This window comes from Paroedura picta, chromosome 2 (genome assembly GCF_049243985.1).
Source record: "Paroedura picta isolate Pp20150507F chromosome 2, Ppicta_v3.0, whole genome shotgun sequence".
NCBI classification, from domain to species: domain Eukaryota; kingdom Metazoa; phylum Chordata; class Lepidosauria; order Squamata; family Gekkonidae; genus Paroedura; species Paroedura picta.
Window position 1 is genome coordinate 142,556,266 of NC_135370.1, and position 27,897 is coordinate 142,584,162.

At 44.8% G+C, this 27,897-nt stretch overlaps 1 long non-coding RNA gene across 1 annotated transcript; it reads left to right on the plus strand.

The window, feature by feature from the left end:
* Nucleotides 1-279: 279 nt before the first annotated feature.
* On the plus strand, nt 280-27,725 carry LOC143830476 (uncharacterized). The gene is made up of 5 exons (XR_013228472.1): nt 280-403; nt 15,578-15,725; nt 18,297-18,432; nt 26,768-26,834; nt 27,627-27,725. It is a non-coding gene; the product is annotated as an uncharacterized LOC143830476 (long non-coding RNA).
* The last annotated feature ends 172 nt before the right edge of the window (nt 27,726-27,897 follow it).

A 27,897-nucleotide genomic window follows, 5' to 3' on the forward strand; every position in this document is an offset into this window, starting at 1 on the left:
CAGGAATCTGATCCTGCATGCCTGAGGGCCCTAAGATGAGGGTTGCCAGGGTTTTGCAACCAGGGTCCTGGGGGTGAAAGCCCCCCCCCCATTCTCACCCCTGGTGAAGGTGGATGGCAAGTGCTGCTGTGCATTGTTCTCCTTCCCCCGGATCTCCCATTGAACGGGGGGGGGGGGGGGAGGGGAGGCTTTCCCAAGTGCACGTTTCCCTGTTGATCCTGGCTGGGCAGGAGAAACCATGCACATTCCCCCCCCCCCCCCCCAATCCCGGGCTGACTACCGACTCACAGAGAACAGCTGAGGGAAAAGCTGGAGGGCTCCAATCTTTCACTCACTCTGACGAGGCTCCGAATATGCAAGGAAACGGCCTGGAGGCCTGGAGGAAGGGATCGTGCTGGAAGCGGTGAGTGGGAAGGAGGTGAGCTTAGGCAAAGCAGGCTGCGCTGCTCTTAAAGGCACAGCAGACAATAAACGGGCTCGTGGGGCAGGAAGGTTGAAAGAGCCCGAAAAAGCTGCAGCGCAGATGAAGGGCTTTGCTGTGCAGGAGACCCCAGACTCCTGCTCCGCTGCCAGACTTCAGGAGTCCCAAGGCCAGGGAGGCACTCCAACAGCTTGTTGCCCCAAGGGACCTCCCCGGCCGAGAAACTCTGCAGCTGCGAGCAGACAAGCTGCTCGGGCGGCAAGCCTGGTGCAAAAGGCAGGGCTCCTCCACGTGGTGCCTTTTAAGGCGCCCTGAGCCCACGCCCAGGCGCCAACCAGGCTAGCACAATCCTCTCATGCAGAGCTGCCCTTCCTCCTGGCTTTGAACCTCCCCACCCCCACGTGTCTTCTTGCCGCCCGCTCCTCCACTGCATCAATGGCGGCTGCTGATAAGTCTTCGCCGCTTTTTCTCTTTTATCTGCAGCACTGAATCATAGAGTTGGAAGGGGCCATATAAACCATCTAGTCCAACCCCCTGCTCAACGCAGGATCAGCCCAAAGCATCCTAGAGCATCCAAGAAAAGTGTGTATCCAACCTTTGCTTGAAGACTGCCAGTGAGGGGGAGCTCACCACCTCCTTAGGCAGCCTATTCCACTGCTGAACTACTCTGACTGTGAAATTTTTTTCCCTGATATCTAGCCTATATCGTTGTACTTGTAGTTTAAACCCATTACTGTGTGTTCTTTCCTCTGCAGCCAATTGGAACAGCATCCTGCCCTCCTCCAAATGATAACCTTTCAAATATTGAAAGAGGGCTATCATGTCCCCTCTCAACCTCCTTTTCTCCAGGCTGAACATTCCCAAGTCCCTCAACCTATCTTCATAGGGCTTGGTCCCTTGGTCCCAGATCATCTTCGTAGCTCTCCTCTGTATCCTTTCAATTTTATCTACGTCCTTCCTGAAGTGAGGCCTCCAGAACTGCACACAGTACTCCAGGTGTGGTCTGACCAGTGCCGTATACAATGGGACTATGACATCTTGTGATTTTGATGTGATGCCTCTGTTGATACAGCCCAAAATGGCATTTGCCTTTTTTACCGCTGCATCATACTGCCTGCTCATGTTTAGTTTACAATCCACAAGTACCCCAAGGTCTCGTTCACACACAGTGTTACCTAGAAGCGTATCCCCCATCCAGTAGGCATGCTTTTCATTTTTCTGACCCAGATGCAGAACTTTACACTTATCTTTATTAAATTGCATCTTGTTCTCATTTGCCCACTGGAAGGGTTAAGCAGCCTGAGCCATGGGGGAGGAGCTATTAAGGAGGGAAGGAAAGGATTCCAAGAATGTTTTCTCATGAGTACATTTTGGGGGGGGGAGGGGGAGTACATCCTGAAAGAAAGAACAGATTTTCATTAATGCAATGAATAGCTTTTTGTGTTATTTCTGTGATTTAATCGTTTTGGGGTAGGATTAAACCCCCCTCGCCTTATGCACAGCCTTGGTTTGGTATAAAATCAGCTCCTGTTTGCAATTGGTGAACAAGACATGAACGAAACCAGTACTGATCGGTATACCTATGGAGCAAATTGCATGGGCTCCCTAGCCTATAGGAATAAGGCCATGAAGTTAATCTGCTCTGGCCTTTGCTTCTTTTTTACATGGGGTGTGTGTCTGTTTCCAGGGCCTGCAAGATGGAGCTCTTCCACCAAGCATTTGGTTGTGGCCAGGTGGCAATAGGATCAAGGGCCCCTCCTCAGTTCAGCCAGGACATCACGCTGTCCTCCCATTACTTCTTTTACCCTGAGGCGTTGGACGGGGGTGTTGTCAGTGGGAAGAAGCTTTGTTGATCATCGGACTCAGAATGGTTTTAACTGGGGATGATTATATTTTATTATGGGATTTTTAATGTTGTAACCCGCAATGGGAGTGGCAGGTAATAATTTCAATAATGATAATGATAATAAAAAAACAGCCCCATGTTGCACCTTTTGCTCCTGAGTTGTAAAACCAAACTGGCCACACAAGTCTTCATGGGAAAGGAAATCAGAATTGATTTTATTTGCCTGTTTCCTGTCCATTTTCCCAAGCACTCAGGATGGTTTGAGTGGGGTTGTTTCAATACAATGGCACAGAGTGACTATTTAAATTTGTAGTATCCTGGAAAATGTTCTGCTGCATTATGGTTAAATAGCCCACTCAAAAATGAACCTTCCAACTCTATAATTCTTTGATTCTACAGTTCATAACTCAGGAGCAGAAGGTACAACATGGGGCTGTTTAGAATATGTACATCAACTTTTTTGTCTTACCAAAACTGCCTCATGAGGCAGGCTTGGCTGAGAGGTGGCTTGCCCCAGGACATCCACTGAATTTCATAGTTTTACAAGGGTTTTAACCCTAATTTCTTTAGTCCATCTACTAGACCACAATGAGATTAGAAGTTTGTTATGCCAGACAATTGCTTCAGTCATGTGCCTGTTGATGCAAATTATAAAATTCTCCCCCAGCCCAACGAAGTATTTCTGCTATTTCTTCTGCAGTTTCTTATGTTTCATTCATGATCAGCCTCCCTCTCCCTTAATCCCCCGTACTACTCATAGTTCACACCAGAATTGAAACAAGACAATGTTTGACTTTATTTGGGTGCTGATGTTAGTGAAATTCACAAGGGTTTATGTCTGTGATATATGATATTATTAGACTAGAGCTCCACAGGCAAATCCTCAGCCAGCATTTTTCCTGTAAGGTAAAAATGTGTGTGCAGGTGTTTTTTTTTTCCTGGCTTCATATACCACTAAGTTATTTTTTTAAGGGGAGGGAACAGTATTGTGCTTGCGGTAGTGCAGTCTCATCTCGTCAGCCATCAAAGGTTCAAGAAGCCACAATTTCCTGGATTATTCCTGATCTCTATTTTTTTCTTGTATGTAAGAGTTTGCGTGCCGTTCTTCTAATGTTTTCATTGATGTCAAGACCTTGCTATAAAAACAAGACTAGTGCCGTACTAATTCACCCCATGGCCTCCTGTGTCTTCCTTGGCCTCTCCTTGAGCAACTGGCATAGCTGCAGGACTGTTTACTCTACGGCTTATTTCCCCCTTTATCTTTGATGTCCCAAGATGTCAAAGGCTGTGAATTTAATATTGATTTTATAAAGTACTTTTACTGTAACCTGTCAGTTAGGATTAGCTTCAACCTCGAGGAAGCTCAGGCATTGAGCCGGATTTGCACGCAATGTGGCTCGCCGGTGCTCAGACTCTTTACCAGAGCCAATGCTTTATTCATAAGAGTGACAGTGTGCTGGGAAAGCAGGGACAGCACACTGCCCCCAGCTATCTCTGTGTCTTGTATACACAGCATCAGTGCCCTGTGTATACATTAGGCTTGAAAATGTAAGTGGATCAGAGAGACGTATCATTTGCTGGTATGTAAACAGACAGATGAGTTTATAGATCGCATTAAACCCCAGTGGCTGTAAGCAGTGGAAAGAAATCTTCCCAGACTCCTGACCCCTCCCAGTCTTACTCCATCCCATTTCTTCCTTCTTCTGGTGCAACTATAACCAGTATCATAACAGCTTCACAGGGAACAGTTTCTTCCTTGGGTGTCAGATCTGTGCAAGAAAATCTATCTGTAAACTGCACACATGGCATTGTATCAGAAATCCAATGGAGCTCTGAAAAATGCAGATTATGACTGGTGCAAACATGATCCAGTAAACTTGCTGGAGTCTGATCAGTGTCCAGATGGAACAACTCTTGACAATCCAATGTGATATCTTGATGTCTATAATAGGAGAAAGATAGGAGGCTATAAATGCATATGCTGTTGCATGAAGTCATACATGTAGTCTACATACATATATGCTATGTTAAGGAGCAGCAATGAAGGAAATCACCTTGTATTGCTTTATTTATGTCACATAGGTGCACAGTGGTATATCAAGGGAATATCATATTGAGCTAACATTAAGATACTTAATTGCCATTCATATTGCATATCACTCTTTATGGAGATATTACTTGACTGAGGAAAAAATCCAAAGATTACACAGTGAAGCTTCATGGTTGTAACTTATGTAAATATTGATCCTTTTCTCAGGGTAACCCTAGGTAAAAAGGTTGTCCTTTGTCCCTCAATGCTTTTCCTCTTAGCTTTTTCATATGGTGCATATTTAAGTTCAATTGTCTAATTCACAGACTAAAAACTATTTGATACTGGATTTACAGTGGAATCCTATAGTTATCAGGCTAAGGAATAATTCTGCATAGGTTTGCACTGATAGACAGCAGGATGGAGCTGAATAGTCAATTACACTTTAACCATTATGCATCACTTAAAATGCTGAATTAAGGCACTGTTTTCTTACAGAGCTAAAGACATTAGAACTAGGAACAGCCATTTTTAGAGCGCAGCCCTCAGAATTTGAGAGCATTGAGCAATTGAGCGTTAATGAAAGATTAACTGTTTAAAGCATTCGCTTTTTATGGCTCCATAGAACAGCTGCGCACCTGACCAAGGCTTGTCCACCCCTCTTATAACACATTCTTTTTCCTCATGGTTTGCCAGTTGCTTTGTGCTCCTTCAGCTCTCAGCTGGGACTTAAAGCATTTAGTTCTATAAAGCATAGTTGAAATATTTCTTGATTTAATCCATTAATAATTCTTCAGCCCATGACTTTAATGCCCAAATAATGGTGCTATGTAAATATTAATTGTTATTCTATGTCTCAGATCCATTCCGCACAACTTAAATGTAGTTGAATTGTAACACTTTGTAAACGTTACATTTTTTGCATTATGCATGGCAAACCGCAACACTCCAGCAACATTCACTTTTTTATAGCACTTCGGGGGAATGGTAAAAAGTGGATTCCCCCTTTAAAAAGCACCTGACTCCTGAAAACAACCTGCAACACATCAGCAAAAAACATGTGCATTCTCAAAATAGCGTTAGGAAGAAGGTCCCTCCTCCGCTCCCACCCCCAAGCTTCCGGGAGATGGGAATGCCTTTTTTTCCCTACAAACCTATGGCTTGGGCTGTCATCAGTATGCTGATAACACCCAGCTGTATCTCCTGATGGACAGCCACACAGACTCCCCCCCGGATCCATTTGCCAGATGTTTGGAAGCCATGGCTGGATGGCTTGAGCAAAGCTGCCTGAAACTCAACCCTGCCAAGACGGAGGTCCTGTGGTCTGGGGGGAAGGGAGCAGATCAGGAAGCACGACTACCCACCTTGGCCAGGACGCAACTTACCATCATGTCCCAGGCCAGGAATTTGGGTGACCTTGGATGCCTCGTTAACATCGGAGGCACAGGTTAAGAAGGTAGTGGGCCAGGCCTTCTTCCAGCTTCGCCAGGCCTGGCTACTAGCACCCTACCTGTCTCCTGACCACCTGGCCACAGTGATCCATGTGACAGTCACCTCCAGAATAGATTTCTGTAACTCCCTCTACGCGGGCCTATCCTTGCGACTGATCTGGAAATTGCAGTTCTTGCAAAATGCAGCTGCTAGGGTCCTCACAGGAACATCTTGGAGGACCCACATCCAGCAGGTGCTGAGGCAGCTGCATTGGTTACCAGTTGCTAGCTGGATCAGGTTCAAGGTTTTAGTTTTAACCTTTAAGGCCCTCCGCGGTCTGGGGTCCACATATTTGAGGGACCGCCTGACGCCCTATGCCCCCCCACAGGGCCTTACGCTCCGCGGGGACTAACTTGTTGGTGATTTCCAGCCCACGGGAGGCGCATCTGGCTTTGACCAGGGCTAGGGCCTTTTTAGCCCTGGCCCCTACCTGGTGGAATGAGCTCCTGGAAGAGCTGCTGGCCCTGCAGGATTTACCAGCTTTCTGAAAAGCCTGCAAAATGGAGCTCTTCCACCAGGCTTATGGCTGAGGCTGGCGCCATCTGGTGAGATTGGGTCCCCCTCTTCTGCAGTCCTTTCAAGCTATTTCTGGTCTCCTCCTTGGGTAATGTCGCCGTGTTAGGTTGGCTGATGTGTTTATGTATTAGCATGGTTTTTATGTATTAGTGGTTTTTATCGGAGGGGGGGTTATATGCTGTTACCTGCCATGAGCCTTAGGGGAGTGGCAGGCTATAAATCCAAATCATCATCATCAGAGTTTCAAAAATAAATTATCAGGTGGAATGTAGGACCTTCTATAAAAACTGTCTAGAGGTAAAAGATAATTAGGTGGTTTTTTCACCCTCCTCCCCCAAAAATAAACTGTTTCAATGTGAGGGGGGAATCCAATATCCCTGGCCCCAAAGAAGCATGCCTGGCATCGACCCAGGCCAGAGCCTTTTCAGTCCTGGGCCTGACCTGATAGAATGAACTCCTAGGAGAGCTGAGAGCCCTAACAGAGCTATCAAAATTCCACAGGGTCTGCAAAATGGAGCTCTTCCACTAGGTCTTTGGTTGAGGTCGGAGCCAGGAAAAACAGGGGACCCTCCTCAGGCTACGCAGTAACATCCAGTGTATCCAACCCTGGGGGGGTGAACAGCTGCTGAGATGAGGGGACTATACCGCCAATCTTATTTTATCCTTTTTAGCTATGTTTTGTTATTCTGTTATAGGATGGAGGTTTATCATGTTTTTAATGGGGGAAGTTATATTGTACTCCAACATGAGTCTTTGGAGAGTGGCGGGTTAAAAATCAAATTAATCATAATAGAGTTGGAAAGGACCTCCAGCGATCTAGTCCAACCCGCTAACATATACAGGACACTAAATACCTTATCGCTTATCCACTGTAACCTGCCACCCCCTTGAACCTTCACAGAATCTGCCTCTCTGTCAGATGGCTATCCAGCTTCTGTTTAAAAATTTCCAAAAATTGAGAACCCACCATCTCCCAAGAAAGCTTGTTCCAATGAGAAATAGCTCTAACTATCAGGAACTTCTTCTGTAGTTTAGAAGGAAATTATTTTGAATTAATTGGTTCTGGTCTGTCCCTCTGGGGCAAGAGAGAACAACTCTGTTCCATCCTCTACATCAGTGGTCCCCAACCCCTGGTCCGGGGACTGGTTCTGGTTCATGCATCAGTCGGTACCAGGCCGCAGCTCCTCCCCCCTGGCTGCTGCCTTGGGGGCTGCCCTGCCACTCTGCTGCCAGCTCACATTTGGTGCTCTCCAGTGGCCGCCATGTCTGGGCTTCCCCTCGGCATGGCACTGTGTAGCTGCTGCTGGCAGTGCCCCCCAGTGGGCGGCGGACATTCAGAGGTGCCAGCGGGAAAGCAAGTAGAGCAGGGGCTTAGGTGGCTGCTGCGTCCCTTGGCAAAAGACTACCCCCCCCCCCTGGGACTCAGTAAAATTGTTAAGTGTTGACCGGTCCCCAGTGATAAAAAGGTTGGGGAGCACTTCTCTACATGGCAGCCTTTTAAATAGTTGAAGATGGTTATCAAATCCCCTCTCAGTTGCTTCCTCTCCAGGCTAAGCAGACCAAACTCCCCCAACCTTTCCTCATACGTCATGGTTTCCAAACCCTTCACCATCTTTGTTGTCCTCTTCTGGACATGCTCGAGTTTGTCTACATCCCTCTTCAACTGTGGTACCCAAAACTGAACACAGTACTCCAAGTGAGGCCAAACCAAAGCAGAGTAAAGCAGTACCATCTCCTTCTGTTATCTGGACACAATACTCCATTTGATGCAGCCCAAAATCCCGTTTGCCCTTTTAGCCACCAAGTCACTCTGCTGACTCATGTTCAATGTATGGTCTACTAAGACTCCTAAATCCTTTTTGCATATACTACTGCCAAGACATATCTCCCCCATCCTATATTGGTGTCTATGTTTTCTCCTTTCTAAATGCAGAACTTGACATATGTCCCTATTGAATTTCATTTTGTTCAGTTGAGCCCACTTCTCGAGCCTATCAAGGTCATCCTGTATTCTGATCCGGTCTTCTGTTGTGTTTGCTACCCCTCCCAATTTAGTATCATCTGCAAATTTAATTAGTACCCCCTCTAATCCCTCATCCAAATCATTTATAAATATGTTGAACAACACAGGACAGATCCCTGGGGCATTCCACTTGTCACATTTCTCCAAGAGGATGCTGAACCATTAACAAGTACCCTTTGGGGATGATCTGTCAACGAGTTATCGATCCACCTGACAGAATTAGAATCCATACCGCATTTTACCAACTTGTCAACAAGAATATCATGTGGAACCTTATCAAAAGCTTTACTGAAATCCAGATAAACTATGTCCACGGCATTCCCCTGATCCAGCAAGGTAGTCACTTTCTCAAAAAAAGAGATAAGGTGACGTGTTCTTGTGAAACTCGTGCTGAGAAATCACAGCTCTCAGTTCCAGCTGCTCAAGGACTGGCTGATGATTTGTTCCAAAATTTTGCCAGCTACAGATGTCAAGCTGATGGGTCAGTAGTTAGCCGGATCTTCCTTTTTCCCTTTCTTGAAGATGGGGACAACATTCACCTGCCTCCAATCATCTGGCTCCTCACCTGTTCTCCAAGAGTTGTCAAAAAAGAATGGACAGAGGTTCAGAGATTACATCTGCAAGTTCTTTTAGTACCTTTGGATGCAATTCATCTGGCCCAGAAGACTTAGTTTCATTTTTAAAAACTAGGTGTTTATGGACTGCCCCCCACAGTGATCCTAGGCCACCATTTCCACCACCCCCTGTTGTGATATGTTTTTGCCACATTAAGCACTATTTCCCTCACAAGAGAAAACTGAGGAGAAATAGGAGTTAAGCAGTTCAGCCCTCTCTCCATCATCTGTACACCGCCCGTGGCGCCGCGGGCGCCACGGACTAAATAAAACAGTAAGGGGTTCTGGGGCGGGATGTGTCCGGGATGAGGAAGGGTCCGGATTGGACCCTTTCTCATGACAGACAATCAGAGGGACCAATCTGGAGATTGGTCCCTCTGATTCCCAGCCCCAGGAACTGCAAGCCGCGCGCAGTTGCTCCCAGCCTGACGGAGCCCCCGGCAGTCGCGCGGAGCGCGGCTGCGGGGGCTCCCTGCCCGGCGGCTTGACGCGGCGAGAGCCTCTCGCCGCGTCAAGCCACCGGGCAGGGAGTCCCCACCACCGAAGGAAATACCACTCTGAAAAGAAGATGGCCGCCGCCAAGAAGCCGCCGCCAAGAAGCCGCCTGCCTCTCCTCAAGGGAGCCCCCGCCAGTCGCGCGGAGCGCGGCTGCCGGGGACTCCCTGCCCGGCAGTTGGACGCGGCGAGAGGCGCGAAGCGCCTCTCACCGCATCCAGCCGCCGGGCTGGGAGTCCCCACCGCCGAGGGACACAACGCCGCGCTAAACCAGCTGCCCAGGGAGTCCCCGCGGCCGAAGGAAATACCTTTCTGAAAAGAAGATGGCCGCTGCCAAGAAGACTCCGCCAAGAAGACGCCACCAAGAAGCCGCCTGCCTCTCCTCAAGGAAATCCCCGCCAGTCGCGCGGAGCGCCGCTGCCGGGGACTCCCTGCCTGGCGGTTGGACGCGGCGAGAGGCGCAAAGTGCCTCTCACCGCGTCCAGCCGCCGGGCTGGGAGTCCCCGCCGCCGAGGGACACAACGCCTTGCTAAACCAGCCGCCCAGGGAGTCCCCGCGGCCGAAGGAAATGCCTTTCTGAAAAGAAGATGGCTGCTGCCAAGAAGACGCCGCCAAGAAGCCGCCTGCCTCTCCTCAAGGAAGTCCCGCAAAACCAGCCGCCCAGGGAGTCCCCACGGCCGAAGGAGTTGCTCCCGGACTGAAGGACACACCGCCGGCCGAAGGACACACCGCACCTACCCGCGCCCGAAGGACACACCGCTTCAAAAGAGCCAATGCCCAGGGAGTCCCTGCGGCCGAAGAACGCACCGCCTCGCAAGAGCTGCCGCCCAGGGAGTCCCCACGGCCAAAGAACGCACCGCCTACAAATAGCTGCCGCCCACGGAGTCCCCGCCGCCGAAGGACACACCCCTGCAAAAAGAAGATGGCCGCCGCCAAGAAGCCGCCGCGCTGGAGCTGCCCGCCGTCCCTGTCGCCCTCTTTACCGTAAGCCACCTTTCTTCAGCCAGCCCTCGCCAGTCCCTTGATTTCTCCCCCCCCTGCTAGCGCCCATTGTCTTTAGAATACAATGGGCTATTTTACTAGTCTGTTATAATTTCACTTTCTTGTCCTCACAGTGGTCCTACAGAATCCCTACTCTTATTCTTACTGGAAATATAGCTAAAGAAGCCTTGTTTAACACTTCTTGCTAGCCTAAGCTCATATTGAATTTTAGCTTTTCTTACACTCTCCCTACAATCATTGGATATTTGTTTATACTCATCCTTGGTAATAAGGCCTTCCTTCCATTTCCTAAATGACTCTTTTTTATTCCTCAAACCATTTGACAGCTGCTTATGGAGCCATCTTAGCTTCCTTAGTCTCCTTCAAATCTTTTCTTCTCAAGGGAATTATTTGTGTCCGAGCCTTCAGTATTTCACTTGTAAGAAACTCCTAACCCTCCTGGACTCCCATCTCTTTCTGACCACAAGACTCTACCCAACGTACCTTTATGTCTGTTAAAATCTGCTTTCCTGAAGTCCAGTCTATACGTGCAACTACATAAAGTTTTTATCTTTCCCACAATAGAAAATTTCAAAATCACATGGTCACTATTACCAAGTGTACCCACTACTTCTACCTCATCTACCAGTTCTTCCATATTGATGAGAATGAATGAATGAATGAAATCCCATCTGAAGGTATATGCTAATGGGGACTGAAGTTGCAAGGAGAGGGGAGTAGATCTTGGGGTCATAGTGGATAGCTTGATGAAACTGTGCTGCAGTAGTGAAAAAAACAAAATCTATGTTAGGGGTTATTGGGAAAGGAATTGAAAATAAAATGATAGATATTATAATTCTGCTATATGGTGCAGACTTATCTGGAGTATTTTGCATGGTCTGGGTCACTGTTCCTCAAAAATGGCATCACAGGGCTGGAAATAGTATGGGGAAAGGTAATTATACAAGGGGCAGAAAGAGCTAACCAAGAAATTTTTCTTTCTCCCAAAATATTAGAATTTGAGGGCATCGATTGTAGCTGAAGGACAGTAGATTCAGGATGGACAGAAGGATATACTTTTCGATACAGGGACTGATTAAAATATGGAATTCTCTGCCAGAGGATGTAGTAATGGTCACAGGTATATTGTTGTTGTTGTTGTTGTTGTTGTTGTTATTGTTCTGGATTTATTTCTCGCCACTCCCGAGCCGGCTCGTGGCGGGTTACAAGTCATAAAAACACCATAAAAAAACCCAATTAAAACATAATCCCCAACATGGTGGAAAACCTCCCCACCCCCTGCTATTAGAGGGGGGAAGGAGGTAGAAGAAGAAGAGGAGGAGGAGGAAGAGTTGGTTCTAATATGTCGCTTTTCTCTACCCGAAGGAGGCTCAAAACAGCTTACAGACGCCTTCCCTTTCCTCTCCCCACAACAGACACCCTCATACCTGGAGGGAGGGCATAGATCTACCTCGTCGGCCCCAGCCTCAACCATAAAACTGATGGAAGAGCTCCATTTTACAGGCCCTGCGGAATATTGTAAGCTCCCACAGGGCCTGTAGCTCACCTGGGAGCTCATTTCACCAGGTTGGGGCCAGGACTGAAAAGGCCCTGGCCCTGGTTGAGGCTAGGCGTGCTTCCCTGGGGCCAGGAACGATCAATAAATTATCACCCGCAGAGCGTAAAACCCCCCTGTGGGGAGCATAGGGCATTAAGCGGTCATGCAGGTATGTGGGTCCCAATTAGCGTAAGGCCTTAAAGGTCAAAACCAGAACCTTGAACCGTATCCGGACAGCAATTGGCAACCAGTGCAGCTACCTGAGCACAGGCTGGATATGGGCCCACCAAGGTGTACCAGTGAGGATCCTAGCAGGTGCATTTTGCACCAGCTGAAGTCTCCAGATCAAGGACAAGGGCAGGCCCACGTAGAGCGAGTTACAGAAATCTATTCTGGAGGTGACCATCGCATGGATCACTGTGGCCAATTGTCCGGGGGACAGGTAGGGTGCTAGTAGCTGGGCCTGATGAAGATGGAAAAATGCCTGGCCAGCTACCTTCTTGACCTGTGCCTCCATGGGAAGCGAGGCACACCCAGATTCCTGACTTGGGGCGCAGTCGTAAGTTGTGCCCCTGCCAGGTTGGGTAAGTGCACTTCCTGATCCCGCCCCCTGCCACCCTTCATTTGTGCTTAACAGTAAAACATTTGTGCTTAACAGTACCGCCCTTCATTTGTTTAAGTTAAAGTGGACTCCTGATCCTTCCTTCAGGCTGAGCCAACAACCTTGGCTGAGCTAACAACCAAAATATGGTACTGTGACAAGGTGACACACTCAGAGTTCTTCAATAAGGAAGAAAACACATTACTAGGGCAGTTCAGTCAGGAAAGACAAATAACAACTGAGGTTTTCCTCTGAAGGAGCCATCATACTAGAAGTGTTCGCTTTCTCTTTAAAGGCAAAACCATGTAATGTTTTAATACATGTCACTGCCTGGCTGCGTTAGAAGTGCATGGCCAGCCTTAAATCCGATTAGAGTAACTGTTACAGATTACAGAGGAATCGCTTCTGATCACAGAGAATCACAGCTATTCAAAGGAATCGTACTCACGGCCCACACATAGCTGTGATATTTAAAGAGGCAGGAACAACAATGTGCTGCAGCCAAGAGTTTTAAAAGTTTATTCAACAGTGAAAGGAAACAATATTTAGCTCAATGAGATCATACAAAAAATATCTTCCAGAGTCACTTATTGTAAATAAATACAGGCTGTGATTCTGAATACAATTAAGGCTTCAAAAGATTCATGATGTGAATAGAAGTTGGCTGCATGACACTGAGGCCACAGACCAGCAAGACTAATTTTTGTGGTGCAAAGTATGCCTAGAAGGCAAAGCCACTGATCCTAATAAAGCGGATATCTCTGTGGCATGGTTCTCTTCTATATTTGTACCTTAATGTTCTTGGATACATCTAGGAGACTGTTAGGGCTACAAGGTCTCCTACTATAGAGGGAGGGAAATAGGCACCATTCCAATCCCTCAGTTTCCCTTCCAGTGTGAATCTCGAAGTGATATCAGCAAAATGCTTTAGGATGCCCCCCAAACTCTGCAGTAAAACCATAACATTTAGGAGAAATAGTACGGCTTTGTGGCTATGTGATGATGTACTTATGGATTTATGTCAAAGTGATGTTGTGGCTTTGAAACACTGCCTACTTACAAATCCCTGCCCCCTAAACCTCCCACTCATTGCTAGTGCTAGCATGGCAGCCCTAGAGAATGTAGTGATTGTTGTAATTCAGAAACACATCATTAAAGGCACGGACAAGATAAGAATTTACAGAGGATATAGTTAGAGGGAAGAGCTTGGGGTGGTAGGAATTAGACAGTATTCAAGGAAACTAGTTGAATATTCTGGTGATAAACTATTACATGTACTTTGGTGTGGTCCTTACCTGATTATGTACTTTATTATTGTTTGGTTGGGTTTCTAACCTCCAGGTGGGCAACACTGCCATAATTACTCAAATATAGAGGCAAACTCATGTTGCCTAGGTAAAATTATGGTGAACCTTTCCTTAGAATTTCTCTAGATAGGGGCCTAGAAAACTCATTATTAAGATTGTCCCAACTTTTTTCCCCCATTATTTTTTCCTGTTTTAAACCCTTTACTTTTCTCTGGTCCCCTTCCAGCTGCTTATGGCCACACATTGTAGGTCATCCACAGCACTACAGATGACTGGCTGATATTCTTGCTGAGCTTTCAGGAATGAACTGTAGCAGCACCACACATGCTTTGCATGCGATTCAGTTAAGAAATGAGTCCTTTCTCTAGTATAAAGAAAGTGGTTTCAGCAACAGAAGCAGGCAAGTTCTTTGCCTAAGACTTCAGAAGGCAGAGTGGCCAAGGCTTAACAAGGCCGCAGTTGACGCGGTGGAGTGGGGCGGGCCAGGGAGATGGCCCAGCAAGCATCAGTGCACAGGGAGTGCATCGGGGCGTCGGAGAGGGTGGGGGAAAGCGCTTTATAAGTGCCATGCACATGCAGAGTGCCCTCTTCACTGCCCGATATGAGCCAGAAGTCAGATGCCCACCCTCCCGCCCTTCATTTGTTATTGGTTGGTGTTCAGTTTCATCACAGCTGCAGAATAGGAGCACGAGCTAGAGTATTTGGTTCAGGGGCCAGTTTGCGTACTGGTCCCTGAGGAGGGAATCTCAATAAGAGGTCGGCTAACACCGAGCATGGCCTTGCCCAGCTGGGAAGGCCAGGGGCTCGGAGCCAGGAGGTAAGGATTCCTGAATGAGGTGGATGCCCAGCAACCATTACTGGCCTCCTCCCAGGGGAAGGTTTCAATGGGCAAGGGAGCCTTCCTTCCAGCTGGGAGGAAGGAGGACCCAGGGTGCCCCTTGTGCCTAAGTCAGCAGCCGGAAGGCTGTGTGGGGGTTACTCTATTGCTCATGCCAGGCCAATCCTTGATTGTTTGGTTAATAAAGCTGTGGCCTTGTTCATGACAAAAAGCTGAGTCACGTCTCATTGACCAATTACCATCATGCCAGTCAACAGGCATAACTAGTATTGGGCTACATGCCTCAGTGGTTTGACTGATTTTGTTGTTGTTAGGTGTGAAGTCATGTCCAACCCATCACGACCCCATGGACAATGATCCTACAGACTGATTTTAAGTAGTCTCATATTGTCATATGTGTTGTACAGCCAGTACCCAGCTGCTAAGACCCATTTTCAGATTAACAAACTAGCAATGATAAACTACCATGTTCACAATATGGTCCTGTTTGAAGGTAAATTGCACACCAAATATTGTCAAATATTGCTGTATGACCTTGCTTCCTCCCTCAAAGAAAATTTTTCTGTAATTATTTTAATGTATTCCTGAAAATTTGGAATCAAAGGCATATTAAGTGATATGTTTAATACTTTCTGGAAGCAGTGCAAGGTGGCAGCATGAAGAACAACCCCCCCCCCCATTATTGTGCTTTCTTTTTTAACTACTATTTTGGTTGGATGTGACTGCCATGCCCCCAAATGCCATGGTCCTTTGGCAAACCACAAGACAGCCACAGCAATACCAGCAGTCTGTTTATATAGGCCCTGCAACACTGCACCACCAGTTCTCTATACTTTGGCATACGTTCATTGTTGCAGAGGCCCGTCGGATCAAGCTTACTGTCAGCAGGAAAAGGCAACCTCTTTGAAAACCCTCATTCATGGACATTGTGCAGGATTAAAGAAAATCTTTCGTCTAATGATAAGTACTATAATCGGAAGGATTTGTACTAATTCCATGCATGTTGTGAGTATTTGAATCTGTTTTATTTTCCTGGAAGGGTTTCCCCCCACCACCCTTATTTGCTTTACAAAAACTTGGATTCGTACCAAAGTCTAATGACTGCTTTATATTAATCTTTTCTAGAAGACTTGAAGATTGAAATAACTTTAATTTATTTTAAAGAAAAGGTGTCATAATTTGAGTGAAAAACAACAAGCAGAAGAGTAAGAAGAAGTTAAGAAATTGGGAATAAGCTGTGTACCTAGCGGCTGTGCAAGAAGCTTCAATATGTTTTAATGTTCTCACAACTGTCTATTTTCACTTTGATAATAGGTGCCAATATAACTGACGTAAAGATCCGAACATTCAGCCTACATTATTTTCATAAAATGTGCCATATGGTAGGATTGTTCTGTAAAACTAGAAGAGAATAAATGCTGTCATGCTTCTGAACAGGAATTCAACTTCGTAGCAAAAAAAAACAAACCCAAAAACGGGGGAAGCATGTAAAATGTGCCTGAAATGGGTCTAAATTGATGTTAACTGGCAAGTGAAGTGAACGCAGAAAGAACAGAGCTGAGAAGAACTTGGCAAGGCATGATGAACATTTAAATACATTTTAGTCTAGGAAGAGAAAATAGGAAAAACTAGACTGAGAACACAAAGGAACTAGAGAACGATGGAATGACATAAAGGAAAGGTGTGAGTTTTAATGATCCAGTTGTCATCCATAATTAAGTATTAACTAGTTCTTCACTACAGGTTATAATCCTAGACTTACTTTGAAGATAGCCAGGTAAATACAGGGAGTACAGAGTGTGGCCTGTTGCCTCCTAACGGGTGAGATGCTGAAAACACGCAAGAACTCCTTTTGGTTCAACAGCCCTGGATTGCTGCCTCTTTCTGAGCCACATTTGGAGGGTTGTTACAAAAGCTTTCAACGCTGAGTGACCCTTGAACACATGAAGCTGCCTTGAGTCAGACCACTGCTCAGTCAAAGTCTGCATTATGCCCTCTGAATGGCATTGACGCTCCAGGGCCTTGGGCAGAGATCTTTCACATCACCTTCTATCTGATCCTTTTAACTGGAGAGGCCAGAAATTGATCCTGGGACTTCCTGCATTCCACAGATTTTAGTACCATTGGCCTACAGGTTAGGATTGCTAGTGGATTTCTGGAATTGAGCTGATATTTTACATCCAAGTTTATTATGCCTTACAAATAAAGATGTAGAATTTCCAGAAATTCGAAGTCAAAGAGAGAGAAAAGAGACCATTTGGGGGGAATTGAAATATAAGCCATACTCACTAGCCATTCAAATATAAACTTAAATCAGTAAAATAACATAAAATGCATAATTTAGAACATAATACAATTGTAATACCTGGCAAATGTACAGACTTTAAAATTATATGTGCCTTTGTGACAGAAAACAAAGACATATACTTTTAAAGTCTATACATTTGCCAGAAAACTGCAAGTGTGTGAGATACCTGAGGAAGTTGCAAGCTGCTGTGCTCCATCTATAGGTATCCTAAATTTTGCCATTTGAGAGGTAGGTAAAATATAATTTGAAGGCACAAAACAAATTATGTCATAAACAAATGAAAGTGCATTATTGGGACAGAAACAATCGCACACAGTAACAATAGGTCAGACTACCAGCGTACCTGGATATTAAATCACATATACATTAGGAACACTGAAGTCTTTTTTGATATATTATAATTAAAACATAATAATAATTGTTGCCAATATCATTTACATTTAAACAACACATCCTATATATCTACAGTCCCCGGTAGATATTATCACTATTAAATGCTGCCGATTGTCTTACATCAAGTTTTTTATACTACAGATTTTGAATAAAACCTTTCCTTTCACTCATTCCAAAGGGGAATGGGATTGGATTTTCAGTGTTCCCCGTTTCACCAGTTTTCCCAGTGGAAAAAAAACCCAGAAAAGCTCTGTCCGCTCTTGGTTGGGATATATCCCTGGAGATCTGGGATGGAGTTTGTGGAGGGCAAGGTTAGGGAGCAGAAAGATCTCAGCAGAGTAAAAAGCCAGGAGTCCACCTTTCACAGTAGCTACTTTCTCCAGAGGAAATTTTCTCTGTAATCTAGAAATCAACTGTACTTCGAGAAGATCTCCAATAACCCTATTCTCATACATTTCCATATTAAGCAGAGGAGGGGGTGCTTGTAATCAGTAAAGCTGAAAGATGTTCTGGGTGCTCATTCATGTGCCTGCCCGCCCTGCTCTCCTCCCTTGTCTGTTTCCTCAAAACAGCATAAAAATCAGCAAAGGCAGATTCACTAAACTTCCCAGAACTGCCGCTTATATGTTTATGTTACTTGTTGTTGATGTTAATTGGGGTTTTTATGGGGATTTTATTGTGTTTTAACTGTTTATGTTGTAAACCGCCCTGAGACCTATTGGAGAAGGGCGGTCTAAAAAATTAAATAATAACAACAACAGCAACAGCAACAACAACAACGATGATGATGATGATGATGATGATGATGATGATGATGATGATGATGATGTCTCTCCCAGCCATGACATCCAGCTGAATTGTAGCTTCTTTGGCAGAATAAACTATGATTCCCATCAACAACAAGAAACGATGATTGTGAGCTGGCTCTGCAAGAGAGGCAGAAGTCTTTGAAGTTCATCCTGTGGATAATGAAACCCTTTTCCACTCATGGTTATCACCCTTGTTTGAAAGGTAAGTTTTTGTTCTTTGGAAGGACTAGCAGGAAGGGATATGAGGCAGAGGATGGCAAGTATGAATACTTTTTGAACTGGGCCTAGTTTCAAATGAGTTTTGGAGTCCAAAACAAAATCAGAGTGAGATTTGAAAGTAAGGGATTTCCCTGAACAAGAGTCACCACTCAAAAGTTTTCAGCACCATTTCTTTGAAATATCTTAGTCAAACTTTTGGTAAATTGGAAAATTCCAACTAGATGTAAACATTGTTGTCGAAGATCAGAAATAGGATTTCTCCCCCTACCAGTTAACACTGTACAATAATCTCAGTAGTGACATTTGATAGCAAATAGATTGAGTTTGATTCCTTATTTTATTTCAGGTTCACAGCTTCATATTTGTATAGATTATTTTTAATAATAAAAAAGACTGATGCACAATCGGCAAAACCATTCTGGGGCCATTACAAAATCACAGGGTTTCACGAAACCCTGGTTGAGAAAGTCTGGATTAAAGGAATATTTCAACTGCCATTTGTAATGTTAGTGGGTAACTGGATCTGTAACGAGAATAGGGGTAAAGGGAATTTTGTGAAGTACTTTCCAACTGGAACATAACAAAATTAAATAGATAAAATGCTATCAAAATAGCCATAATTTGTTTTATTCTGTCTGTACATGACATAGTGTGCTAAAAACGCTATAGATTATTTTAGAGAAGATTCTAGCTTCCTCTTCTGCTGCCATCTGCCCAAACCACAGATTTTTTCTGGTATTTGGGCAAAAACTCTATGGTAGAAGTCATTTTTACCATAGAGTTTTTGCCCAAATATCAGTCATCACTGATGTGATGATGTTATTTCTTTTGTAATGCCAATTATGAAGCCTAGGCCTTCTCCTTTCTTCTCATAATCTCCACCCCATCCCCTACAAAAATCCTCTGGCCTTTTTCTAACCTGAAACAGTTGGGGGTTCAAAAGGACTGTTATTTTTCCTCTAGGCTGGGGGGAGAGGGGGGAATGGCTGCTAAGCCCCTCTTCCACCTTCCCTTTCACACGTTAATTGACCTGGCAAGGAAGCAGGTACTTAGAGTGGGGGGGAGGAGGGAGAGCTTCTTCTTTCCAGAACTCCTAGGTAAGGGGCTTCCTGTGGGAGGGGACAGAAAAGTATATCTAATCCTGATCACAATGAAGAAGGGCTTTTGCCGTTGATCTTCACCTGCTGATCATTAGGGAAGGAGCCTGTTCTTGGAAGAAGAGGTGAGCATCCATCTTTGACATATGAGCAATCCAATGAGAATTTGGAACCTCTTTAAGCAAAGATGTCTGCCCTGTATTTAGCATCAGATAGGGCATGTTTAGCAGAGGGACAGAAGTACTGAATTTCTTTTGGTCTCTTTTGCTTAACTCTGATCTGTGCTAAAGATTTGCTTTTTAAAACTTGTTCTTTTAATCTTATATAAATTGGAGTTGGGCCATGGTCCTCTAATCCACATAGTGCTCCCCCACCTCAGAAATGCTAGGAGAAGTGCAAAGGGAAGACCCAGAGGGGTGACTGGAATGTAATGGTGGATGGATATGAACTGTTCAGAAAAAACAGAATAGATCGAAGAGGTGGAGGAGTGGCACTGTATGTGAGGAAAGGGCTTACCTGTCAGGAAATTCTAGTGAAGGAGAGCATATCTACAGTGGAAAGCATCTGGGTGAAAATAAGCAAGGGGAAAACAAACAGTGTGGTGGTTGGTGTCTGCTACCGACCGCCTGACCAATGAGAGGATGTGGATGCTGCACTTTGTGAGCAGCTTGAGAAAATATCCAAGCGGCAGGACCTTGTCATCATGGGTGACTTCAATTTCCCAGATGCATGCTGGGAAACAAACTCTGCGAAGCATCCTCAGTTGTGCAACTTTCTGACCTGTATGGCTGACAATTTCATTTATCAAATGGTAGATGAACCCACAAGAGGTTCAGCCATACTGGACTTAATACTGACCAACAGTCAAGAGTTGGTGGATGAGGTGAAGGAGGTGGGGACCCTAGGGGGAACTGACCATGTCTTCATAGAATTCCTTTTGAGATGGGGAGCCAAGGAAGCTTATAGCCAGACATGGATGTTGGATTTTCGTAGGGCAAACTTTAATAAACTCAGAGACATGATGAGTGTCATACCATGGATGAGAATGCTGGAAGGGAAGGGAGCATGTGAAGGGTGGGCGCTACTCAAACAAGAGCTGTTGCATGCTCAATCAATGACTATCCCAGAAAGACGAAAACACTGCAGGAGCTCTAAGAAGCCTATTTGGATGAACAGAGAACTTCAAGAGGAACTAAGAAAGAAAAGGAAAATGTTCAGGAAATGGAGGGAAGGACAGAGCTCTAAAGAAGAGTACCTACAGGTTACTAGGCACTGTAGATCAATCATCAGAAAGGCCAAAGCTGAGAGTGAGCTAAGATTGGCCAGGGAAGCCCATTGTAACAAGAAAAGATTTTTCAGTTATGTGAGGAGCAAACGTAAAGTAAAGGAGGCAATAGGCCCACTGTTGGGTGCGGATGGACAAACTCTAACAGAAGATGCAGAGAAAGCAGAAAGGCTTAGTGCCTATTTTACATCTGTTTTTTCCCACAGGTCAAAGGGTTTAGGCACATCTAGAGATGGAAGCAGCCAAAGGATAGTGTCTGGGTGGCAGGTTAACATGGATAGAGAGGTTGTCGAGAGGCATTTAGCTGCACTGGATGAGTTCAAATCCCTGGGCCGGATGAAATGCACCCGAGAGTGCTCAAAGAACTTTCTAGAGAACTTGCCCAACCCTTGTCCATCATCTTTGGGACCTCTTTAAGGACTGGAGCTGTCCCGGAGGACTGGAAGAGAGCAAACGTTATTCCAATCTTCAAAAGAAGAAGAAGAAGAGGAGTTGGTTCTTATATGCTGCTTTTCCCTCCCCGAAGGAGGCTCAAAGCGGCTTACAGTCGCCTTCCCATTCCTCTCCCCACAACAGACACCCTGTGGGGTGGGTGAGGCTGAGAGAGCGCTGATATCACTGCTCAGTCAGAACAGTTTTATCAGTGCTGTGGCGAGCCCAAGGTCACCCAGCTGGTTGCATGTGGGGGAGCACAGAATCGAACCTGGCATGCCAGATTAGAAGTCCGCACTCCTAACCACTACACCAAACTGGCTCTCAAAAAAGGGAGGAAGGATGCCCCGGGAAACTACAGACCAGTGAGTCTGATCTCTGTTGTGGGGGAAATAATGGAGCAGATATTAAAGGGAGTGATCTGCAAACATCTGGAGGACAATTTGGTAATCCAAAGAAGTCAGCATGGATTTGTCTCCAACAGGTCCTGTCAGAACAACCTGGTTTCCTTTTTTGACCAAGTAACAGGTTTTCTGGATCGTGGAAATTCGGTTGATGTAGTTTACTTGGATTTTTGTAAAACTTTTGATAAAGTTCCCCATGATGTTCTGATGGATAGGTTGACGGACTGCAATCTGGATTTTCAGATAGTTAAGTGGATAGGGAATTGGTTAGAGAACTGCACTCAAAGAGTTGTTGTCAATGGTGTTTCATCAGACTGGAGGGAGGTGAGTAGTGGGGTACCTCAGGGCTCGGGGCTCGGCCTAGTACTTTTTAACATATTTATTAATGACCTAGATGAGGGGGTGGAGGGACTAATCAAGTTTGCAGATGACACCAAATTGGGAGGACTGGCAAATATTCCAGAAGATAGAGACAGAGTTCAACGAGATCTGAACACAATGGAAAAATGGGCAAATGAGAACAAGATGCAATTTAATGATAAGTGTAAAGTTCTGCATCTGGGTCAGAAAAATGAAAAGCATGCCTACTGGATGGGGGATACGCTTCTAGATAACACTGTGTGTGAACGAGACCTTGGGGTACTTGTGGATTGTAAACTAAACATGAGTAGGCAGTGTGATGCAGCGGTAAAAAAGGCAAATGCCATTTTGGGCTGTATCAACAGGGCCATCACATCAAAATCACAAGATGTCATAGTCCCATTGTATATGGCACTGGTCAGACCACACCTGGAGTACTGTGTCCAGTTCTGGAGGCCACACTTCAAGAAGGACGTAGATAAAATCGAAAGGGTACAGAGGAGAGCGACGAAGATGATCTGGGGCCAAGGGACCAAGCCCTATGAAGATAGGTTGAGGGACTTGGGAATGTTCAGCCTGGAGAAAAGGAGGTTGAGAGGGGACATGATAGCCCTCTTTAAGTATTTGAAAGGTTGTCACTTGGAGGAGGGCAGGATGCTGTTTCTGTTGGCTGCAGAGAAGAGGACATGCAGTAATGGGTTTAAACTACAAGTACAACGATATAGGCTAGATATCAGGGGGAAAAATTTCACAGTGGAATAGGCTGCCTAAGGAGGTGGTAAACTCCCCCTCACTGGCAGTCTTCAAGCAAACATTGGATACACACTTTTCTTGGATGCTTTAGGATGCTTAGGTCTGATCCGGCGTTGAGCAGGGGTTGGACTAGATGGCCTGTATGGCCCCTTCCAACTCTATGATTCTATGATTCTATTCTATGAACCCTTGCAGTATCTCATCCCCCACAGTGCTCAGGAGCTGGGGCTGTAGGAGGCTACAGATGTGAGGCCTCGAGTGTGGAAGGGGCAGTTAGGGCTCTCCCAGATGTGTCCCTGTACTTTAGCCAGGTTGTGGCAGTGGTTACCCAAAGAGTTCATTTTGCCACCCGCCTGGAGTTGGCAACTAGCAAGAACAGGGGGTGGGCAAGGACAGAACTGGCCCTGCAAACTCACTGGGAGGTCACTGTCTCACAACCCGACTTACCTTGCAGGAGTGATCTGGAGATAAAATGGGAGGAAGAACAATGTACAGCACTCTGAGCTCCCTAGAGAAATAGTGGGGGGGGAAATGTATGGTCCAACAGTAACAAGGGGTTATTGTTATATAAAATATATTGTTTGCAAAATGTTCTGTAAAATATTACTTTTAAAAACATGTACGATTTTTTTTAATTACCATTTAAGAACATGTAAGAATTTTTTTATTATTACCATTTGGGACAATATTAGGAAAACATCCAGTGCTAAAAATTAGGGAAGCTCTGTGTTCTCTTTTCCAGACAGCAAATGCTAATTGAACTGACACAGAAACAAGATGGATGGCCTAGCTTCTGATTCTAAAAATAGGAATCCAGTCAAAGCTTTGAGATACACTGCTTAAGTTTTGCTTTACCACCAGATGACCCCATGTAATGAAGCCACATACTAAACGTCTGCTCTGCAACATTATAGCTGAAGTATCTTGGTTTTGCCCCATGTTTACTGGTCCTGTCTCTAGGAGGATATAAATGGAAGAAGCATACATGCTAAGAACCTGAAAAGAAGCATTTCACAGAATGCAGAATGCAAACATCTCAGTCAAGATATAATTTGATATGAGATTGGAGAGACTACAAGGAGGAAAAAACTTGACCTTTTCTTTTTCAATTTATTCTTTTTTTAGTTGGAGGAAAAAGAAAAACATGCCACAACAGAGGAAAGGAGAAAAGGAATTGCTTTATGCTGCCTACCTGCCATCTGCAATTATCATGGCCTGATAGACAAATATAATTACAGTGTGCAATGCCTGTTTGTGTGTGAGGGCTTTGATTGTATAAGCTTGTCACCATAATACCACAACACAATACAGTACACACAATTATGTTGTGTAGTCATGCTGTTCCAAAGCTAGTGCTCAAAGCAATTGTGTCAGATTTCATTGCGTGGATTGCTTTGACGTATGGGATTACCTTTTCCAGGTGAAGTTAACCATAGCAATGCAGAGCAGGACTGCTTTCTGAAAAGTTCAGCAAACAGAATGAACAGAAATATCTAGTGCAGGGGTAGTCAAACTGCGGCCCTCCAGATGTCCGTGGACTACAATTCCCAGGAGCCCCTGCCAGCGAATGCTGGCAGGGGCTCCTGGGAATTGTAGTCCACGGACATCTGGAGGGCCACATTTGACTACCCCTGATCTAGTGGATCATGGATGGATAAAACTTTCTTATTTAGTCAGTGGTGCATGAGAAGAACATACAGCTAGCTTTACTGCCAAATTCAAGAATTGGAGGGCACCCTTCAGATCTGAGCAAAAAAAGACTCCATTGCCATTGTAATCTGTTACTGGACTCTTGATCAGATAATGTACTAGTAAGACAACTTGAGAAATGTTTACTAAGTGGAAGATACTTGATAATGCTTTCTGTTGACACCAGTCAAGAACTATGTCTTTTAAAAACTGCTTTATTTTAGTATCATTAGAAAACAAATATATTTGCATTACTTTGAATATGAGTCAAGAATTCAGAGTGCATTTTGCTGTGTTCAGTAAACAAAAATGATGAGAGACTGGTCGGCAACTAGAGTACAAGGACTTGGGTGTTCCGTTACCTTAGAGGGAAATGTGCTAGGATGTCTGTGTCCATATTTAAACATTCATGTCCTGAACATGATCATGTCATGAAAGTACCATTTATTTTCCATGAAGCATTTCCCTAAGTTTCATTGGATCCTAACTTAGGATACAATTTGAAGGTTTGCTTATATGGTATTCTCAGTATTCTTGGGGAAAGTGGACAGGGAGCTGGTCATCATGCCTAAGAAAAACTGCTGCTCTTGACATGCATTATGGAGCCAGCAAAACTCTGGGATGGTTAGCACGTCTCTTCCAACCTATTGGTGTATGAGTGTATGGAAAAAATATATATTGTAAAGTCTATACTTTGCACAGGATTAGCTGCTAGAATTTTTCCTGTATTTTGGACTGTGTAGAGATTGGATTTTTAAAAATTTCCTTGCACATAAAAATAAAACTTGCAGCATTTTGTAAACTTTCATATTGATAATGTGATCATAGGGACTGACTGTATGGGGGAAGATTTATGCACCGAATGCTGGAGACTGGAGACTAGTAAAGAGTGAGAATCATGCAAAATTGCCTCCACTTCCTGCTGTACCACTTTGTGGAGGAAAACTAGCTGTGGGGTAAATAGCAGTTGGGAGAGTGTTTTTCATATACTACCAGCATAGACTTTTTGTGCTTTAAGTTGCACCAGCTGCCAGTAACTATGGGTAACTAGGGCAGCCACATAGTTAAAGGTACAGGTTTACAGACATTATACAAGACTGGATCAGCACACTACAAACCTGGCTTCTGAAACCATGGTTTGGTTTCATTATTTTCACTCTTTCCCCCATCTCCTGAAAAGCCTAGATGGTATTCTGGCTTGCATTACAATACTTGGGATGAAGTCATCCTTAAACCAGGATGTTCACATATGAATGTCAAGATTTGTTTATCATACAACTTCAAACTAGACCTGCCAAGCCCCTGGTCAGAGTGGGATTCTCCACCCCAAAGTCCTGTTGCCCACTGTGATTCCAAGTGTGATCAGGGGAAATTTTAAAAGACATGCATGATAACGTTACTTCCAGGAAAAAAAATAAGATGTGACAACGGTAGTTCTAGGAATTGCCAGAATCTCTATAGTTTATCATATAATTTCTAGTGATTCCTAGAGCCATTGCTCTCACTTCAGAGTTTTTTCCAGGAGTGACTTCATCATAGTCATTTCCCCCACCACCGTCATGCCCCTGCCCCCAACCCTCCCACTGGTTCCCAGGCTCAACTTTGCAGAGAGACCCTAACTCGGTAGTAGAGCATTTGCTTGGCTTTGGAAGGTCTCATATTCAATTTGTGGCATCTCCAGCTGAAAGGACCAGGCAGCAGGCGATGCAAAGGACCTCTGCCTGAGAGTCTGGAGGGCCACTGCCAGTCTAAGTGGACTGCCCTTGATGAACTAAGAATTATGTATTCAGTGTAAGGCAGCTTCTTAGGTATACTTCAGACTGTGGTTTCAGATTCAGATCCTGACTTAACATCTTAAATAACCATAGTCAGTGATCATTCTAATCCCATAACTGAATTAACCATGATTTTGTGTAAATTCTGAATGTAGCCATATTGCTTGACCTTTGAGTATGCTAACCCCTTCTGTCCCAGGTTTCTATGAACATATTTCCCCAGTCTAACACAATTGGCTACCTTTTCTTTTCCTTCTTAGTCCTTTCTTTCTGATATAGAGGTTTCAGAGAGCTATGCAGGATATTCTGGTTGTTCTTACTTTAATTTGGTTGCTTTTCTGCCGGTTCCATGGCTGATGTTTAGTCTTTGGTGCAAAATTTACTAGTTTGTTATTGTGTCATGTTCTATAATACCTTAGCTTGTCTAGTTTGTTGCCAATTAATTTTGTTAGCCAACTTTTGAATTTTTTCCCCTAACTTGAAAGATAGAAAAGATAAATAGATAATAGCATACCTCCTACAGGTTCCACACATGTGTGCAGCACTTCTGGACAGGCATACATCTCTGAACTGGAGAAACATTGCTGAGAGTAAGCCTGATGTTTTTTATTCCTCCCTCCCCCCTCTCTCTCTACACACATTCCTTTCTTCCTTCTTTCATTCTCTCTGTTTCGGTTTCTCACACACATACATGTATAAACACAAATGCAACATACCATAGGTTATAAATAAAAATCTGTACCAGTTTTCAGATTAACAGTGTCATCTTAAAGAGACTGCCATTAATGGTGTAAGACTACTTAGAATGGTAGTGCCAAGGACTCATAATAGAATTTTATGCCAGATATAATATACTTACCATGTTCTCAGGGTGACTCTTAGAACAGAAGTAATGGCGGCATTTGCTGAAAAGGTTGCCAGTGTTTTTAACTTCTGAAGAAGAAGAAGAAGAGTTGGTTCTTATATGCCGCTTTTCTCTACCAAAGGGAGGCTCAAAGCAGCTTACATTCGCCTTCCCTTTCCTCTCCCCACAACAGACACCCTGTGAGGTGGGTGAGGCTGAGAAAACCCTGATATCACTGCTCGGTCAGAACAGCTTTATCAGTGTCGTGGCAAGCCCAAGGTCACCCAGCTGGCTACATGTGGGGGAGCGAAGAATTGAACCCAGTATGCCAGGTTAGAAGTCCACACTCCTAACCACTACATCAAACTGGCTCTCTGCTGTTACCATTCAGGTACAGCTTTGTCATGGAAGAGTTTGCACGAAATGCATGCCTCCAGAGTCCTTCTTGAATGTCTTGAGAAAACAAAAACTAGCCAATCTGCAAATCATGACTGTTGCGCTCACTGTAGCTAAATGCTTCTGCTTGCATCATTCATAGGAGGACCTCTGTTATGGGAGGATGCAGAGTTCAGTGGGAATTCTGCAGCGTTTTGCATTTTCCATCATCACTATCACACCTAATGGTCTTCAGAACTTGTGAAACAAAGTGACACTCTGATGACAGCTCACTTAACCTCCTGTCCACTGTCACCGTGTGAAAGCAGTTGTGAATTGAAAAAGAATATGTAGGCACTGTAAGCAGAAACAGCTAAGAAGGTAAGGCCAACACCATTTGCCCATATTTAGGACCACTCCCCTTTATGCCAGAC